General features: G+C 38.1%; 1 pseudogene across 1 annotated transcript; it reads left to right on the forward strand.

The window, feature by feature from the left end:
• Positions 1–18756: 18756 nt before the first annotated feature.
• LOC110595618 lies at positions 18757–19128 on the forward strand (annotated as a pseudogene). Its single transcript, XR_002481946.1, has one exon. The product of XR_002481946.1 is annotated as a 60S ribosomal protein L36a-like (transcript).
• The last annotated feature ends 693 nt before the right edge of the window (positions 19129–19821 follow it).

Raw genomic sequence — 19821 nt, forward strand, 5'->3', positions numbered from 1 at the left:
TTCCCTTTTTGCTACATCCTTACTAGCATCTTTTACGTTTAGACGTTTTATTAATAACCATTCTGACTCGTATGAGATGACCCCTCACTGTGGTTTTGATTTACATTTCTCTCATTTTAATGATGTTGAGCATGTTTTTATATACTTGTTGACCAGTGTCTTCTTTTGAGAGATATTTACATACAGTCTCTGCCCTTTTTTAATGGGAGTTGTTTGTTAGCTTAAATTCCTTGTACATTCTGGATATTAGCCTCTTGCTGGATGATAGTTTGCACTTATTTTTTCCCATTCTATAGTTTGTTTTCTTGCTCTGTTAATTATTTCCTTTGCTTTGCAGATGCTTTTGAGTTTAATCTCATTTGTCAATTTTTTGTTTATGCTGCTTGTGCTTTTGAGATCTTACTCACAAAATCTTTGACTAGACCAGTGTCCTGAAATATTATTTCTCCTATTTTTTAATAGCTTTATAGACTTGGATCTTATGTTGCGTCTTTACTCCATTTGAGTTCATTTTTGTATATGGTGACATATAGGGGATTTGTTTGCATTTTCTGTATTTGTAAATCCATTTTCCAGAACCATTTTTTGAAGAACGTATACCTTCCTCAATTTTTGTGCTTGGACCCTTGCTAAAAATCAATTAGCTTTAAACACATAAATTTATTTCTGGGTTTTTATTATGTCTCATTGATCTGTTTTTATAGCAATAGCATGCTATTTGTTTACCATAGCTTTATAGTATAATTTGAAGTTAGAGAGTTTGATGTCTCCAGCTTTGTTCTTTTTGCTATTTGGAGTTTTTTGTGGTTTCATATACACCGGGGAATTATTTTTTCCTAATCTATAAAGAATGTAATTGATATTTTGATAAGAAGTGCACTGACTCTGTAGATTTCTTTGGACAATATGGTCATTTCAACAAAGTTAATTCTTCCAAGCCATGAGTATGGAGTGTTCATTCATTTTTATGTGTGTGTCCTCTTACATTTTTTAATCAGTATTTTGTACTTTTTTATTTTAGAAATATTTTGCTTCCTTGTTAAATTTATTCTGAAGCATATTTTTGTAACTATTGTAAACAAATTTGACTACTTGACCTTTTCAGCTAATTCATTATTGGTGTATGAAAACATCATTATTTTTTTAATATTTATTTTGTATCCTGCAACTACTTGATATGTTTATCAGTTCTAGAAGTTAGTTTTTTTTTTTCCATATACAAGAATATGCCTTATGCAAAGAGGGACAGTCTAAATTATCCTTTCTCAATTTGAATGTTTTTGCTTATTTCTCTTGTATAGTTTATTTGACTAGAACTTCCAGTGCTATGTTGAATAACAGTGGTTAAAGTGGGCGTTCTTGTTTTGTTCCCATACATAGAAAAAGGCTTTTAGCTTTTACCCATTCAATAAATGTTAGCTGTGGGTTTGTAATAGATATCCTTTATTACTGTGTATAGTTTTGTTCCTTCTATACCTAATTTGTTGAGTGTTTTTATAATAAAGAGATGTTGAATTTTATCAAATGATTTTTCTGTTTCTATTGAAATATTCATGTGATTGTCTTTGTTCTATTTTTATGATGTATCACATTTATTGAATTGCATATGTTGGACCATCCTTTCATCTCTGGGATGAATCCTGTTTGATCATGGTGAATAATTTCTTAAGGTGTGGTTGAATTAGATTCGGTAGTTTTTTGTGAAGGACTTTGAAACTTATGTTCATCAGGAATATTGGCCTGTAGTTTTCTTCATGTGTCTTTGTCTGGTTTGAATATCAGGTTATTAATGATCTTATAGTATAAGTTAGAAAGTATTACCGCTTCAATTTTTTTAACTAGTTAGAGAAGAATTGCTGTTAGTACTTCTTTAAATCTTGGTAGAATTCAGTGGTAAAGCTCTCAGCTCCTGTTCTTTCCTTTGTTGGGAGACATTATTACTGATTTAATCTTGTTATTCATTATTGTTCTGTTGAGTTTTAAAATTTCTTTCTGATTCAATCATGGAATGTTATATATCTCCAGATAGTTACCCATTTACTCCAGCATTTCCAATTTATTGTCTACTGTTTTCTATAATAGTCTCTCCTTTTTTTTGGCATTTCTGTGATATCAGTTAAAATGTTTCTTTGTTTATTTCTTTTTTTTCTTAATCCAGCTAATATGTGACTTTTTATTTTCTCAATAAAGTAACTTTTTGTTTTGTTGATCTTTTGTAATTTTGTCTCCATTATGTTTAGTTAAGCTCTAATTTTTATTTTTATTTTTTTATTCTGCTATTTGGATCTAGTTTTTTATTGCGTTTTTAGTTCATTTAGGTACACTGTAAGGTTGTCTATTCAAAATGTTTCTGTTTCAGCTATAGAGGTATATTACTATAAATTTCCTTTGTGTTACTGTATTGTTTATTTTAAAGAATTTATGTTGTGTTTATATTTTAACTTTTTTCAGTGTTTTTTTACTCTTTTAAATTTCCTCATTGACATTTGGCACTCAGGAACATATTGTGTAATTTCTCTGTATTTATACATTTTCCAAAGTTTCTCTTGCTATTGATTTTTAGTTTTATTCTAATATGTTCTGAGAAGGCACTTGCATGTTAGAATTTTAAAAAATTTTTGAGAATGTTTTTTGTGGCCTAACATATGGTCTATCCTAGAGAATGTTTTATGTGTTGAAGAGAAGAATACTTACGCTGCATGTTGAATAAATGTTCTATAAATGTCGCTGAGGTCCATTTGGTCTATAGTGCAGTTTAAGTTTCACTTTTTTTCACTCTCTCATTCATTTATTTATTCAACAAATACTTATTGAATGTCTACTAGGTAACAGATGTGTAAAAGATGAATAGGTAAGACAATTATAATAAAAATTTCTCTACCTTCCATATTATTTACTTATAACAGTATCATGGGTTGGTCAGTTTCTGTATTCTCAATAAATTGATGCCATAATTTTTCTAAATCTAGGTTAATTTTTAAAAGGTATCGATATATGGGATACAAGTCAGGATTGATTGATTGATTGATTGATTTTGAGTTGGAGTCTTACTCTGTCATCCAGGCTGAGGTGCAGTGGCACTCTCATGGCCACTGCAGCTTCAACTAGCTCAGGTGATCCTTCCATCTCAGCCTTCCAAGTAGCCAGAACTACAGGTGCGCACTACCAAACCTGTCTAGTTTTTTGATTTATTGTGGAGATGAGATCTCGCCAAGCTGCCCAGGCTGATCTTGAACCTGTGGGCTCATGCAATCCTCTCACTCACCTGGGGCCTCTCAAAGTGCTGGGATTATAGATGTGAGCCACCACGTCTGGCCACAAGTCAAGACTAGCTACACAAGGAGTCTGCATGCAGGTGAGACCTGGACCTCCAATTGACCCCACCTCCTCTGGTTTAACAGGGCACCCTTTGTGGTACTACATGGCCCCTTCTTTCACTCCCTTCCCTGGTGGTGTCCATCAGCTGCTGATCCCTCCCTTGTACTAATGTGATGGAATACCAAATGTTCTCACTTATAAGTGAGACCTGAACATTAATCAGGTTAATCATATTTTATTTGTTAATTTTCTAAGTGATGTGTCCAATGCTGAAAGTGGGATATACAAGTCCTCAAGTTTTATTTTACTTGACTTTATCTCACCTCAGTTTCAATAATATTTACTTTATATATCTGGTGGTCCAGTGTTGGCTGCATATGTCTGTATAATTTTATGCATTCCTATCGAATTGTTTCCCTTATTATTATATAATGACTTTCTTTGCTTCTTTTTACAGCTTTTGATTTAAAGTCTATTTTATCTAATATATGTATAGGATCTTCAGCCCTCTTTTGGTTTCCATTTGCAAGGAATATTTTTTCCATAACTTTTAGTCTATGTATGTCTTTACAGGTTAAGTGAGAACCTCATGGTCAGCATATTTTGTTTTAATCCATTTGGCTGTTCTATATTTTTTTCACTGAGAAATTTAAACTATTTGCATCCAAGATTGTTAGTTATGAGTGAGGACTACTCGGTCATTTTAATTGTTTAATGATTGTTTTCCACATCCTTTGCTGCTTTCTTCCTCTCTTATTGTTTATATTTGTGATTGTTGAATCTCTGTAGTGATAACATTTGATTCTTTTCTATTTCTTTCTTGTGTATCCGCTCTGCCATTAATTTGTATAACTTCATGCATTTTCATAATCATAAATATCGTCTTCTTACAGGTGTACAAATCCCTTTAGCTATCTTTTTTTTTTTTTTGAGTTGGAGTTTCACTCTGCCACCCAGACTCACGGCCACTGCAATCTCAACCTACTGGGCTTAAGTGATCCTTCCGCCTCAGACTTCTAAGTAGCTGGATCTACAGACATCAGCTACCATGCCCAAATAATTTTTTTATTTACTGTAGAAATGAGGTCTTGCCAAGTTGCCCGGGCTGGTATCAAACCCCTGGGCTCAGGTAATCCTCTTTCCTCTGCCTCCCAAAGTGCTGGGATGACAGGCTTGAGGCACCATGCCCAGCCCAAGCAATTCTTATGATACTGTTTTAGTGGTGATCAATTCTCTCCATTTTTGCTTGTGTGAGAAAACAAGCTTTATTTCTCCTTCATTTCTAAAAGATAGCTTTTTGGGGGTGTAATATTCTTGGCTATCAAAGTTTGTGGGGGTTTTTTTAGTTTTTTTTTTTTTCCCCCGGATTGGTCTAATGAGACTTCCTTTTGTGGAACTTGACACATTTCTCTTACTGCTTTTAAAATGATTTGTCTTTGACTTTTGGAAATTTGACTATAATGTGCCTCAAAGCATACCTGTTTAGGTTGAATCCATTTGGGATGCTTTAGCTTCCCAGACCTGGATGCCTAACTCTCTTCCAAGACTTCAGAGGTTTTAGCTATTATTTTATTACACATGTTTCTGTTTTTACAACTTTCCTTTTTTTTCTGGAATGCCTATAATGCAAACATATGCTCACTTAATTGTGTCTTATAAATTCTATAGTTAAAAAAAAATCTCCTTAAGATTTCGCTTTATCTTTTGTTATTTTAAATGATTTGTCTTCTAGTACAGAAGTGATTTCTTCAGTTTGGTTAGTCTGTTGTCTAAGCTCCCAACTGCATTTTTTATTTTATTTATTGAATTCTTTAACTGTAGAATTTCTGTTTGGTATTTTCTATGGTGTCAATCTCTGTTGAACTTCTACTTCAAATCATACTTCTTTTGCCAATTGTTTTGTGTTTATCTGTGTTCTTTTTCACCTTTCTGAATTACCTTTCTGAATTTCCTGAAGATAATTCTTTCGAATTCTGCCTCAGTCATTTGATATTTTTCCTCCTATGAGGGCTCTGTTACTAGAGAACTATTGTGTTCTTTCAAAGGTGTCATAATTTATTGATTTTTCAAGTTTTGTGTGTGTGTGTGTGTGTGTCCACGTGGTGATATGTGTGTGTCCCTATTGTGATATCTGTGCATTAGGTGTAATAGTCATTTTTTCTAGTTTTATCAAGTAGCTTTTGTAGAATAAGACCTTTTCCCATAGATGTGTCTGTGATGTCAATAGTTCAGGATACTTTGGCTCAGGTTCTTGGTGGGTGTAGTATTCTTGGCCCAATATAATTTGTTGGCTGAAATCAGCAGCAGTGATTTTTTTTAGTTGCTCAGAAGCAAATGGCAGTGGTAGCAGCAGTGGCGAACATGTACATGGGTGCTATCCACCATGAGAGTGGGACCCAGGGGCCACCTCTTTGCTGGAGGGCTTGAAGTCAAAATTGGCAACAGTGAATCTGGGCAGGCAGCTCTAGTGATTTGGGAAGCACACACTTTGGCTCCCTTTGTCCTGGGGGGGGTACTCCCTGATGTGCTGTACCAACCGCTCCTAGAAGTCCAGGGTAATACTTGGGCTAGGGTGCTAGGCATGCCGCTGCACTGCTGAGTTCAGATAGTGCCACCATACTGTCACAGTCTCAGTGAACACGAAGTCATGTAGGCAGGCTCTCACGGATGGAATGATGCAGGGGACATTGGGCCTAAGGCAACATACCGTCTGTGTTGCCTTTGTTCTCAAAGTGGCTCTGTGTGGCTGCAGTGTGGTTCCCAGGGAACAGGGAGGGGTTCCACACGAATACCCTTTCTGGAAAAGTACAGTCCCGCAGACTCCAGGTAGTCTCATGGACACCATGGACTCGTACTAGGCTCAAAACTGGTGGGGAGGACCAAGGGAACCTCCTGTAGCTAAAACTGCAGGCATCTGTTGTGGAAATGTTCTCTGTGGGAATATTTCTCTTTTCCCCACAACGGAACTCCTCTTGGTTCTGAGCCCAATTTCCCGATTTTTTTAACAGTCAATTAATGACAATCATATTAATAGTTGCCAACTAAAAAGCATGAAGGATAATAGATATTTATTCACAGGCAATGTTCTTTTCTTTTTTGTCTGGCAGCATACTACCTTAACTCTCTAATTTAATTTTGCTAGGCCTGGCATTGCCATAGCATTGCTTAATGGTTAAAAAAAGTAGTTAAGACTTATAAGTATTTAATAGCTCTCAAAGTATTGGAGGTCTTTTTAGCATTGAGTTTTAAATTTTTTTCTGTCTTTTTAGTTCTCTGCATGTTGCTGTGAAGAGTGAGCAAAAACAAAACGAAAAAATAAGACAAACTATTTGTTCTCTCTGTAGCTCCCGATCTGAAAAATAAACGGCGGAGAAGAAAGCTAAATGCCTGGCTAAAATGACTGCATTTTTCTCAATGCTTCTAATATCAATTTTTAGTAGTTATCCTGACTCTGAGTGGAGGGTTATTGTATTTTATGAAGACTGATACAACCCACATGGAGGCAGAAGAAAAAAATCTCTGCACATCGCCCACAGCCAACCCTTCTCTGTATCCTGGAGGCCACACAAACTTTCTCAGATATGCATAAACATTAGAAAGTCAGTAATTTTGAATTTATGCATTCCTAAACTGTCTTCATAGTTTGAAAATTTAGCCTGGGTTTTGATATTACTTTTAACTCGCTGAGGTAAGTGTGTGTGTGTGTGTGTATGTGTGTGTGTGTGTGTGTGTGTATGTGTCTGTGTGTGTGTTTTGCTCTTGGTTAAGCCCAAAGTCTGTCTTGTGTGTTCTGTTTTAAACTTTAATGTTTCTAGTATAAATAGTATATGCAATTTTTGAGATTCTAAAAGAAAAACTTGGTTTAGAGGACTTCAGTGCAAGAATTCTGGTGAGTCAGTATAACTCAGATTCAGTAGACTAGATGTCAGGAGATGCTTAGAATTAATATTAGGTATGGAAAGAAAGATCTAAAGATTCCAAGAAATTTTAATATTATAAACTAAGGAAGGACTAAATATCAAATGATGTATATTTATTGACCATGACAGATCACTTTACTACAGGATATAAAGCAAGCTTAGAGAAAAGGACCAAGATCCAATTAACAGAAAGACAATTCTAGATATACTCAAATCACAAAAAATTCTAATGTAGGTGGCACTTGATATTCAATATGTGAATATGCTATGATAAACTTTTTATGTTAGTGATGCTTCAGATGTCTTCTAATCAGTTTGGCTAGCATCCAGGCATCAATGTTCATGTTAGCCGCCATATTGAAAGAAAATGGTAGCCAAAAGAATACTAAAGAAGAATATGTTACTGCCAATAAAAGCTGGCTTCATTGTTATAGAAATGTTAACTTATACAGTGATGTGTGTGGTCCTAAACTAATTTCCAAAACGAGCATTAGCAGAGCACAGTAGCTCAGGCCTGGAATACCAGAACTTTGGGAAGTGGAGGTGAGAGGATTGCTTGAGTCCAGCCTGGGTTTGAGACTAACCTGGGCAACTTGGTGAGTTCTCATTTCTACAGTAAATTTAAAAAAAATAGCCAGGCGCAGCGTGTGGTTCCAGCTACTTAGAATGCTGAAGCGGAAGGGACACCTAAGCCCAGCAGGTTGAGGCTGCGGTGGCCATGAGCATGCCACTGCATTCCAGGTTGGGCGACAGAGTGAGACTCCAACTCAAAAAAAAAAAAAACAAAAGGGCTGTCTGTATTTAGAAAAGTTGAACTGTATATCAATAATTTGAATTAATTGACATTTATAGATTAATGTAACTACCCCTCCCAAACAAACAACAGAAATAGACATTCAGTTCAAACATACGTAAAACATTTATTCAGCTAAACCATATTTTTTTTTTTTGAGTTGGAGTCTCACTCTGTCACCCAGACTGGAGTGCAGTGGCCACTCCCGGCCACCGCAGCTTCGACCCTCTGGGCTCCGGCGATCCTTCCGCCTCAGCCTTCTGGGTAGCCGGAATTACAGGCGACCTCTACCACGCCTGGCTGATTTTTTGATTTATTGTAGAGATGAGGTCTCGCTGCCCAGGCGGGTCTCGAACCCGCGGGCTCAGGCAATCCACTCACCTCTGCCTCCCAAAGGCGCGGGATTATAGGCTGAGCCACCGAGTCCGGCTAGCTAGACCGTATTTTAGGACATAAAACTATTACTGATAAAGTTAAAGGAATTCAAGTCCTATGAAGTATGTTCTCTGACCACAATACTAGTATAAATAATATATGTAATCTTTGAAATTCAGAAAAAAATTAGGTTAAGAGTACTTCAATACAAAAATTAATGGAATTAAATTTAAGGCTCACAAGAAAAGTAGCTTTGAAAAATTTTGAGGATTAGAAAACTAAAGGCTATGCTTTTAAATAGCCTGTGGGCTGAAAAAGACACCAAGGAAAAAACTCGAAGTATTTTGAGGATGTGAACAAAGGAGCATGCTCGTATATTCCTGGTAGAATTAAAAACTGGAATAACTACTTTAAAAAACATTGTAGTAGTTATTAAAGAAGTTATTCATATGTCTATCATAAGATCCAGACTTTTAATCACTAGGAATTCCCAATATTTTTAAAACATGTCTATAAAAGACTTGCACACAAATATGTATAGCAACTTTATTTGTACTGGCCCCAAACTGAAAAAAATCTAAATGTTTATCAACAAGTGAATGGATCAACAAATTGCAGCTGTCCATCTAATGGAATATTGTCCAGCAAAACGAAGAAATAAGCTATTTGTTGGTACAGAAAACTTCATGATGAATCTCAAAATTATTACCTTGGGTGATGGAAACAAAACAAACAAAAGAGCACATACTTTATGCATTCATTTTTATAAAATTATGTAAAGTACACACTTATGTATAATAGCGCAGATCAAGCTTTGCTGGGAGGTGGTGGACAGTGGGCAGAAAGGATAGTCTGGGCAGTGGAAAATGATTATCAAGAGATAGAGGGCCACACCTTCTACTTGACTGTGGAAGTGGTTTTGTGAGTTTGCATGTGTGTGTATCACATGTGTGTGTGTGCATGTGTTTGTGTGCAAAGCATCATATTAAACACTTTAAATTTGTGTAGCTTACTGTAGTTCAGTTAAGCATCAATAAAGCTATTTTGAAAACGGGAAAAAATGTAAGATGTTCTACTTGCTCTGTGTGCTACATTAGAGATATGTGGGATACTAGCTAAAATGCAAAATCAGGCATAAATAATTTCATGAATTTCACACACACACACACACACACACACACACACACACACAATTACTTTTTAAGCATCGTATGAGGTATATAAAAGATGTTCTATTTGGAGACCTATCAGAAGTGAGGGAAGTGATGGTTAGTTGATAAATGTTAAAAAATTAGAGACTAGACAAAACAATGTAAATAAAAGCTTTTATAAATAATTTTAAGAAGGGAGAAGTTACTAGCTAGCATAAAAATAATAAAAAATTGTAGCTAATTGATTGAGATAGATTGAGAAAACTTTGTAGCTAAAATCACACACATACATGAAAATAAGCATTTTTATTGATAAGACTATGTATAGATTTTTTTTCTTTTTTTTTGGAGACAGGGTCCCACTATATTGCCTAGGATGAAGTGCTGTGGTTATTCACAGGCATGATCACAGTGCACTACAACCTTGAACTCCTGGACTGAAGGAATCCTCTTGCCTCAGCCTTCCAAGTGACGTAGAATAAAGTCACAGGCTACTGACCACAACTGAAATATTGTAAAATGGTCAATTCTGCTGATCCCTGACCACAGATTATAGAGTTGTCTCATCTGTGACTCCCAGAAAAACTGAATATGATGGCCAATACTAAGATCGTTGGTGATATTGCCAAGAAGATATGCCTGCCTTTGGCTATAGGAAGTACATCTATAGACAGAGGTATTGACCTTGGGAAAATGTTTGAGTCATATACTAAGCTCAAAGTCTGAAGCCTTACCTGCTCATTGGTTCAGGATTTAGCCAACTGGTGCCTCTTGGAGCAAACCAGGACAGAAAGCCACAGCAAACAGAGACCCCCAGCAAAGGAGCAGGATGAGAGATACAGGGCACACCCCACAACCTGCAGAGGTCCAATGGGACACAGAGAGATCCAGGAGGAGAGAGAGTGGTCAGCCTCTTTTGGGGTCGCGAAGCCCAATCCTTGCCTGGCTCACATGGGAAACAGAGAGCAGCCTCTGGAAATGATGAGTGCAGGAAATTAAGAATTTAGCTCTTGGTCCTGGCATGGACGGGGAGGAACCCCCTAGCCTTTCAGCACATGGGAAAAGGCTCAGATTTGACACAACGATGGGCTGCCAGAGACCGTGTGGATCTGTCAACCCATTCGAGCTCTGAATGCTCAAGGCCAAATCATCCCTGAGAAAGCATTCCCTGCAGGCAGTGCTTGGAGGCCAACTCCCAGACAATTAAAGAACCCTGGCCCAGCCACCACTACTCATCCCAAGGGTAGGTTTTGGTTTGGGAAAAGCTAACGAGAGACCCTATTGCTGAAGAAGCTTTTGAGTTCTGAACGTGGTCGGCCTCTAGTGAGGGAAGGGAAGCCAGGAGGAGCCCTGTTAACACAGTAACTCCTCTCTCCCAGAATGAATGCTTCTGAGCAACAGAGGGCCATGCCGCTGCTGCAGCAGCCAGAGGGTCCCTTCCTGCTCTCCTGTCCCACTGATCACAGATAGCTGGGGATCTGGAACACAGACCAACCATTTCCAGCCTGCTTCAAAAATGTTGCTGCAGAAGTAAACTGAGTTCTGAGTGTGGACAGCCTCAGACAATGGAAGGTGAGTTGGAGGTGGTAGAGGGGTGCTGTCATCCTTGTAACCCCTTTTTTGTTGTGTGTATTATTTTGTGCGAGAGAAAAGGCTTGGCCATCCCTACTGTGTGGCCAAAGCAACCAGTGAACCCGTTTTCCATGGTGGTAACTAATGTGGTAACTAATGGGCTTACGGAAGGGGGGAGGCTGGAGAATAGTCCAGTCTGAACTAGTCTCCCAAAAGCCTTTCCCCCACACCCCAAAAGCCCAGGGATTGAGGAATTTGGGGAGTTCCCATAGGCCCGCCCACTGCCTATGTCATCTGCACACTCCCTGGGGAAACAAAGGCCAAACAAAAAGCCCACAGACACCATCACAGATAGTCGTCTTCTGCAAGTGCTTCCTCCTGGCTAGAAGTCAACTAATACAGTCCATTGCAACAGTCCTTGAGAAGGAGTTAAGAAGAAAGCCCATGCCACCCTATATTTTGCAACCTAGTCCACAGACGAGTGTCAGAGATTTTCTCGAGAGGATCCCCCATAGACATCAATGACCAACTCCCCTTAGAATCCAATCCCTGCAGCTTCACACCACAGGATACCTTGTAGGCACCTTCCAGCACCAGCCAAATGGAGGTAACCTCTTAGGGCAGTCAGACTCAGAAAAACAACAAAATCCACATTTCTTGAGCCCTCACGGACAACTACCTTCAGGACAAAAAAAAGTGCAACATAACATTGGAGAGTTCCGTGGGATAAAACAAGCAAAACCATAATAAATCCCTCAAAGGCCACCCCAAATGTACCAACCTCACCTAACTAAAAAAACAACAAAACGAAAAAAATTAAAAAAAAAACAAAATAAGAGAGGAGTCTGTCCTCATAGATGAGGAAAAAACAGAAAAAAAGCAATCCCTGAAGCCTCAATGAATTGTCACCCACAAAGCAGCTACTAGATCCCAAGCAATGGAACCCCTCCAAAACAGCCCATCCCTGATGCCAGACACAGAATTCAGATTATGGATGGTAAAGACAGTCAAAGAAAGCAAAGACAAAATGGAAACACAGATCATCCAGGCAACAGAAACAATTCAGGAAATAAATGCTTAGCTAGCCAATATAAGAAAAGTCCCATCTGAACTCCTGGAAATGAAGAATTATTTTCTGGAATTTCAAAGCAGAATGGCAATCCTGAACAGCAGAATACACTAGGCAGATGCTAAATATCTTAGAACTTGAGGATCAAACTAACTAAGTATGACAAAAATAAGAAGAAAAGGCTGAAGAAGAATAAGCAAAGCCTAAGAGAGGTGTTAGATTATGTAAAGGGACCAAATCTATGGCTAATTGGCATCTCTGAGAAAGAAACAGTTACTGAAAGCACTCTAGAACAAGCATTCCAAGAAGTCATCCAAGAAAATTTCCCCTTTCTCACCAAAGAGGCTGCCATGTAGGCACAAGAGTTTCAGAGAACTCCTGCAAGGTAGTCCCAAGACACACAATGATCTGTTTGCACAGGTAAGCATAAAAGAAAAAAGTCTAGGAGAATTTTTAGAGAAAAGGTATACACCACCTACCAAGGAAGACTCATCAGCATTGCAGCTGACGTCTCAGCAGAAGTTCTACACACCAGAAGGGATGAAGATGCCATCTCTAACATTCTTAAGGAAAAGCAATTCCAACCAAGAATTTCCTAACCTGCCAAGCAAGACTTCATTAATGAAGGAGAATTACATGTTTTTAAAAAACCTCTAATCCCTAAGAGAATGCACCACCTCCAGACCAGCCCTTTCAGAAGATGATTAAGAAAGTTCTAAGCACAGAAATGAAAGAACAGATTCGCTGATCACAAAAGCACAGGCAAACAGAGTTCATAGACCATGCAGATCTACCACAAAACCTAAAAAGCAAAGCAGCCTCTTAATGGTACTATATCAGGATTAAACCCTCATATATCAATTATTAACTTAAAGGTGAATGGATTGAACGTGTCACTCAAATAGCATAGAGTAAAAATTGGATAAATAAGTATGAGCTATCCTCCTGCTGACTTCAGGAAACACATCTCCTTGAAAATGACATCCACATGTAAGGTAAAGGGCTGGAGGAAAATCTTCTAGGAAAATGTAAAACAAAATGATTATGGATATCTACTGTATTAGACAAAACAGACTTTAAGCCAATAAAAGTCAAAAAGCACACTATATAATGACAAAAGGTTCAATCCACCAACAAGAGGTATAAATCTTGAATATATATGCGTTCAATATAAATCTAGGATCACTCAGATTTATAAAACAATTTCTAAATAAATTATGTGATGACAGCCGGGCTCAGTGGCTCACTCAGCCTGTAATCCTGCGCCTTGGGATGCTGAGGTGAGTGGACTGCCTCAGCCCATAGGTTTGAGACCCGCTTGGGCAACTTGGTGAGACCTCATATCTACAATAAATCAAAAAATTAGCCGGGTGTGGTAGCGCGTGCCTGTAGTTCCAGCTACTTGAAAGGCTGAGACAGAAGGATCCCAGAGACCAGCAGGTCGAGGTTGCAGTGGCCGGGAGCGGCCACAGCACTCCAGTCTAGGCGACGGAGTGAGACTCCAACAACAAAAAAAAATTATGTGATGACATAGACAGCCATGCAACTATAGTCAGATATTTGATACCTTGTTAGCAGCCTTAGACAGATCATTGAGGCAAAAAAATTAACAAGGGAATCCAGAACTTTAACTCAACACTTGACTAATTGGACCTAATAGATATCTACAGGACACCTTGCCCAATAACCAGAGAATATACAATCTTCTCATGAGCACATGGAACATATGCCAAGATCAACCATACAATCAGGCATAAATAAAGCATGAACATATTTCAAAATGTCAAAATCATACCAAGCATCTTCTCAGAACACAGCAGAAAAAAAAAAATATCATCACCAACAAGAAGCCCAACATGTACACAAATACATAAAAAATAAATAGCATGCTTCTGAATGACTGTTGGGTTAACACAAAAATCAAGGCAGAAATAAAGAATTATTAAGAACAAGTGAAAACAAAGACACAGCACCCCAAAACCTCTGAAATACCAGGAAAATAATGCTGAGCAGGAGGTTTACAACATTGTACACACATATGGAGAAAACTGAGTGATCTCAAGTTAACAGCTTAAAGTCATTCCTGATAGAGCTGGAAAGTCAAGAGCAATTCAATCCTAGAAGTAGTAGAAAATTTGAAATTATTAAAATAAAGTCACTGTTGAATGAAATAGAGACCAATAAAATCATAGTACAAATTAATGAGACAAAAAGTTGGTTTGGAGAAAGGATAAGATTGACAGACCCATGACTAAACTGACAAAAAAGAAGAAGATAGAAAGTTCAAGTACTTAGAACTGGAAAAGTGACGTCACACGGACACTGAAGAAACTAAAAAGGGTATCATATGTTATTATGAACATCTGTATGCAAATAAAGTAGAAAATATAGAGAAAAATGAAGAATTTTCCAGCATCACATAGCCTCCAAAGATTAAAATTGGAAGAAATTGAAACCCTAGATAGACCAATAACAATTCAAGAAATCTCAGTAATAAGAAACCTCCAAAAAAAATCCTGGGCCAGATTATTTCTCAGCTGAATTCCACAAGACCTACGAGGAATTGCTGACACCAATCAATTCCAGGCAATTGAGAAACAAAGAATAATTTTCCCTAGCTCATTCTATGAAGCCAATGTCATCCTAATAACCAAAAATGACAAAGACCCAATAAGGAAAGAAAACTACAGTCCAATTTCCGTGATGAATGCAGATGCAAAAATTCTCAACAAGACTGTAGCAAATCGAATTCAACTGCACATTTCAAGGATCATCCATCACAGCCAGGTGGGCTTCATTCCTAGGATGCAAGACTGGTTCAACATACAAAAATAAATAAATGTATTGCTCACATAAACAGGTGTAATACCAAGAACCACTTAGATTAGATGCGAGAAACCTTTAGATGAATTCCAACATGGCTTCTTGATAAAAAACACTCAAAGTCCTAGGTACTGAAGGAAGATTTCTCAAAACAGTTAGAGACAACTATGATAAACCTGTAAGTATCATCATACTTAATAGGCAGAATTGGGAAGCATTCTCCCTAAGAACTGGAACAAGACAAGGATGCCCAGTCTCATCCCTCCTGTCCAACACATTAATGGAAGTCCTAGCAAGAGCTATAAGGAAGAAGGAAGAAATTAGAGGTATTTAAATGGGAAAAGGGTAAATTAAGCTATCCCTTTAAAAAAATGATATGCTTCAAAGTCTAGAAAACTCTAGCGAGTCTGCAAAAACCTCCTCACACTGATAAACAACTTTGGTAAACTCTTGGACTACAAAATCAGCATTGGAAAAACAGATGCATTTCCATATATTAACAACAAGTAGGCTGAGAACCAAATAAAAAACACATTCTCATTCACAATAGTCACAAAAAAATAAATTACCCTGGCAACTTCCTAATTAAAGAGATAAAAGACCGCTATAATTAGAACTAAAAAACACTGCCAAGTCCTCAAAAGGAAATGAACTGAAGCTAAGACTGCTAGGTGGGACCTTATCAAACTAAAAGTTTTTGCGTAATAAAATAAACCATCAAGAGAGTAAAGAGGCAATCCATGGGATGAGAAAAAATATTTGCAAGCTATGCCTCTGACAAAGGCCTAATATCCAGGACCTACAAAAAACTCAAACCAATAGACAGGAAAAGAACAAACAAACTATTAAAAGGTGGGCAAAGAAGGGGGATTACTGGGTCGTATGGAAGGTCTATTTTTAGATCTTTTAGAAATTTCCACACTGTTTTCCATAGGCGATGTACTAGTTTACACTCCCACCAACAGTGTAGAAGCATTCCATCTTCTCTGCATTCTCTCCAGTATCTGATGTTGGCCATCCTGCCTGGAGTTAGGTGGTAACTTAGTGTAGGTTTAATTTGCATTTCTTTGATGACTTGTGAGGCTGAGCATTTTTTCGTGTATCTGTTGATTGCTTGAATGGTGTCTTCTGAGAAGTGTGTATTCATATCTTTGACCCACTTTTTAATAGGGCTGTTTGTTTTTCTTTTCCTTTCAGCACATTTGAATTCCTTATCGATGATCCTGGATGCCAGGTCTTTGTCAGATTTACAGTTGGCAAATATCTTTTCCCATTCTGTGGGTTGTCTCCCATCAAGAAATTGATGGTTTCTTTTGCTTTGCAGGAGTTTTTCAGTTTAATGAGGTCTATCTTATCTTTTATGGCATTCACTTTTGGAGAGTTAATCAGGCATCGTTTGCCTATTCCAATTTCCATCACTCTATAAAAAAAGATACCTACACATGCACGTTTATTGCAACTTATTCACAATAGCAAAAACATGGAACCAACCATGCTGTCCATCAAAAGTGGACTGGATAAAGAAAATGTGGTACATATACACAGTGGAATATTATACAGCCATAAAGAAAAACAAAATTATGGACTTCACTCCAACCTGAATGCTTTAAGAGTCTCTAATACTCAGTGGTTTGTCACAGAAACAAAGATCTGAGTACCAGGTATTCTCACTCATGAGCGAACCCTGAACATCTACCATAATACTATAAGAAAGAGATTGGCAGTAGTGGGGCACTGCCAGGGGAGGGGAGGCACATAATATCAATGAGGATGCTCAAACTTTACCTGGACCACTTAAGTAACTAATCCCGAACTGTACCTCACATCTTTAAAATAAAAATTATGCCGGGCTCGGTGGCTCAGCCTGTAATCCCGCGCCTTTGGGAGGCTGAGGTGAGTGGATTGCCTGAGCCCGCGGGTTCGAGACCCGCCTGGGCAGCGAGACCTCATCTCTACAATAAATCAAAAAATCAGCCGGGCGTGGTAGCGCGCACCTGTAATTCCGGCTACTGGGAAGGCTGAGGCGGAAGGATCGCCGGAGCCCAGCAGGTCGAGGCTGCGGTGCCAGGGAGCGGCCACTGCACTCCAGTCTGGGCGACAGAGTGAGACTCCAACTCAAAAAATAAATAAATAAATAAATAAATAGATAGATAGATAAAATAAAAATTATAATTAATTTTTTTAAGTGGGGAAAGAACACGAAAAGACACTTCTCAAAGAAAGGCATTCAGGCAGCCATTAAATATGAAAAGATGCTCAGCCTTACTAATCATCAGAAAGATGCAAATTAAAACTACAATGAGATACCATCTCACACCAGTCAGGATGGTTTTCATTAAAAAGACAAAAAAAAAAACAACAACAGGAGTTGGCAAGACCGTGTAGAAAAAGGAACACTTCTACACTGTTAAAGTGGGAGTGTAAGTTGTTTCAATTTTGTGGAGTGCAGAATGGTGTTTTCTCAAAGAACTAAAAATTGAGCTACCATACAACCCAGCAATCCCACTTCTGGGAATAAGCCCAGAAGAACACGAATCACTCTACCAAAAACACATCTGCACATGTATGTTTATTACAATACTATTCACGATAGCAAAAACATGAAACGAACTCAGACACTCGTAGGGAGGGGACTGGATAAGGAAAAGGTGGTACTCTGGAATACTATGCAACCCTACAGAGGGACAAAGTCATATCCTTTGTAGCAACGGGGATGCAGCTGGCGACCGTTATTCTAAGTGAACTATCACAGAAACAAAAAACGGAACACCCCACGATCTCACACCTAAGTCAGTCCTGAGGATGAAAGTAGAAACAATAGAGGGTGAATACTGCTAGAGGAAGTGGGGAGGGAAAAGTGACAAGGGGCTCACGGCCACACACTGGGCACTAGGCCCACTACCAGGAGGAGGGAGGGCTCGCTAGAAGCTCACCCCCACCTGCACACAGTTTACTTATGTAGCAAATCCTCACATGCACCTCACCGCTCATAAAATAAGTAAAATAAAGGCACAAATGCGTATTTCTTTCAATTCTCAAATCTTTCTGGTAATATCACTTCTCTGGTATTGGTACGACACCCGAAGTAGAAGTGTTTGGTTCTGCAATCATGAATACTGGGATGAAAATAGTTAAATGGTCTATTACAATGTTATATACACAGTTATATAAGACAAATATAACATATAATATGAATTCACTATATTGTAAATGCTGTATGTATTGCAGTGCATGTAAAATATATCTTATTATATGAGTTCAGGTATGTATATGCACAAATGAACAACTTAATGTGAACCTAAAACGTACGAGTAGGTTACAAATATTTTTACTTTGGCCTTATTGTTGAGTCAGGGTCTCATTCTGTAGCCCAGGCTGGAGTGCAGTGGCACGGTCATGGCTCACCACAGCCTTGACTTCCTGGGCTCAGGGCATTCTTCTGCCACAGCCTCACAAGTAGCTGGGACTACAGGCATGTGCCACTCTGCTCAGCTCATTTTTTTATCTCATTTTTTGCAGAGATAAGGTCTCACAATGTCGCCTGGGCTGATCTCAGTCACCTGTACTAAAGCAAGCCTCCTGCCTGGGCCTTCCAAAGTACTAGGATTAGGGTGTAAGCCACCTTATCTGGTCAGTTTTACATATAAGTATAGCATCTATAATATAAATGTATCAGTTGTGTTTTATGAACATAAAACCCACGAGTCTTTCTGTGCTGATAGTGTTCTTGAAAACATGGTGAGCATTCCTAAAACCTGCTGGAGTTTCTGTAAGAAGCGTGGCAAGCACCACCCCCACAGAGTGACATGGCCCAAGAAGTACACGGATTCCCTGTATGCCCAGGGAAAGTGGCGTTATGACAGGAGGCAAAGTGGCTATGGTGGGCAGACAAAGCCGATATTCTGGTAAAAGGTCGAAACTACAAGGAAGATTGCGCAGAGACGCGAGTGTGTTGAGCCCAACTGCAGATCTAAGAGAATGCTGGCTATTAAAAGATGCAAGCATTCTGAACTGGGAAGAGATAAGAAGAGAAAGGGCCAAGTGATCCAGTTCTAATGTCATATTTTGTTTAATTATGAAGAGAATAAAATCTTGAGATTATGTTCACTTCAAAAAAAAAAAAAAGTGTGAGTACCGTGAACAAACAACTATCACAATAAAAGTAAGCACACGATCATTATTGAATCTAAGGGTAATACTGGATCATTAACAGATGATTCTACCCATTGAAAGATGATTTTTTAGAATATCTATTTCAAAAATCTCATTTGCGTGTAATTAATTAAATATACTATTTTTATTCATCTTTGGAACCACAGAGAAGAATATTCATGCATTAGCGAACTCCATAGAGCACTGAAAAATAAATGTTGAGATAAACAAACGAACACTTTAATCTTCTGCTATCATATTTTGTTTTGGCAGGCAAGTTGTTTCTGCCAGTACCAGAGTTATGTTATCCATAGCTACTGTTTCTACAAAAATAAAGAGGTTCAAGGTGAAGTCTATCTATCAGATTGGGAAAGACATGGAAGTGACACCTTAAAATAAAAATGAATGCAATGGGAAACTTTGACCAGTTCAGTCTTGTAGAATCACAGGCATATAAGATCCTTCCAGAATATTTGTTTGTAAGCGATCTATACATAAACTGCTCTACTTAAATGACCGTCAATTTTCTTTATATTCATGCCACTAAAAACAATTCTGTGGGTCTTTCCTGGAACTAGTTTGATTTCTTTTAATTTAATGTTTCCTTCTCCAAGAATTTTTTGAAATATCATTTCCACTAAGGAAGAT

The sequence above is a fragment of the Carlito syrichta genome, unplaced genomic scaffold, assembly GCF_000164805.1.
Source record: "Carlito syrichta isolate Samal-C Ts95f unplaced genomic scaffold, Tarsius_syrichta-2.0.1 Scaffold303127, whole genome shotgun sequence".
NCBI lineage: Eukaryota > Metazoa > Chordata > Mammalia > Primates > Tarsiidae > Carlito > Carlito syrichta.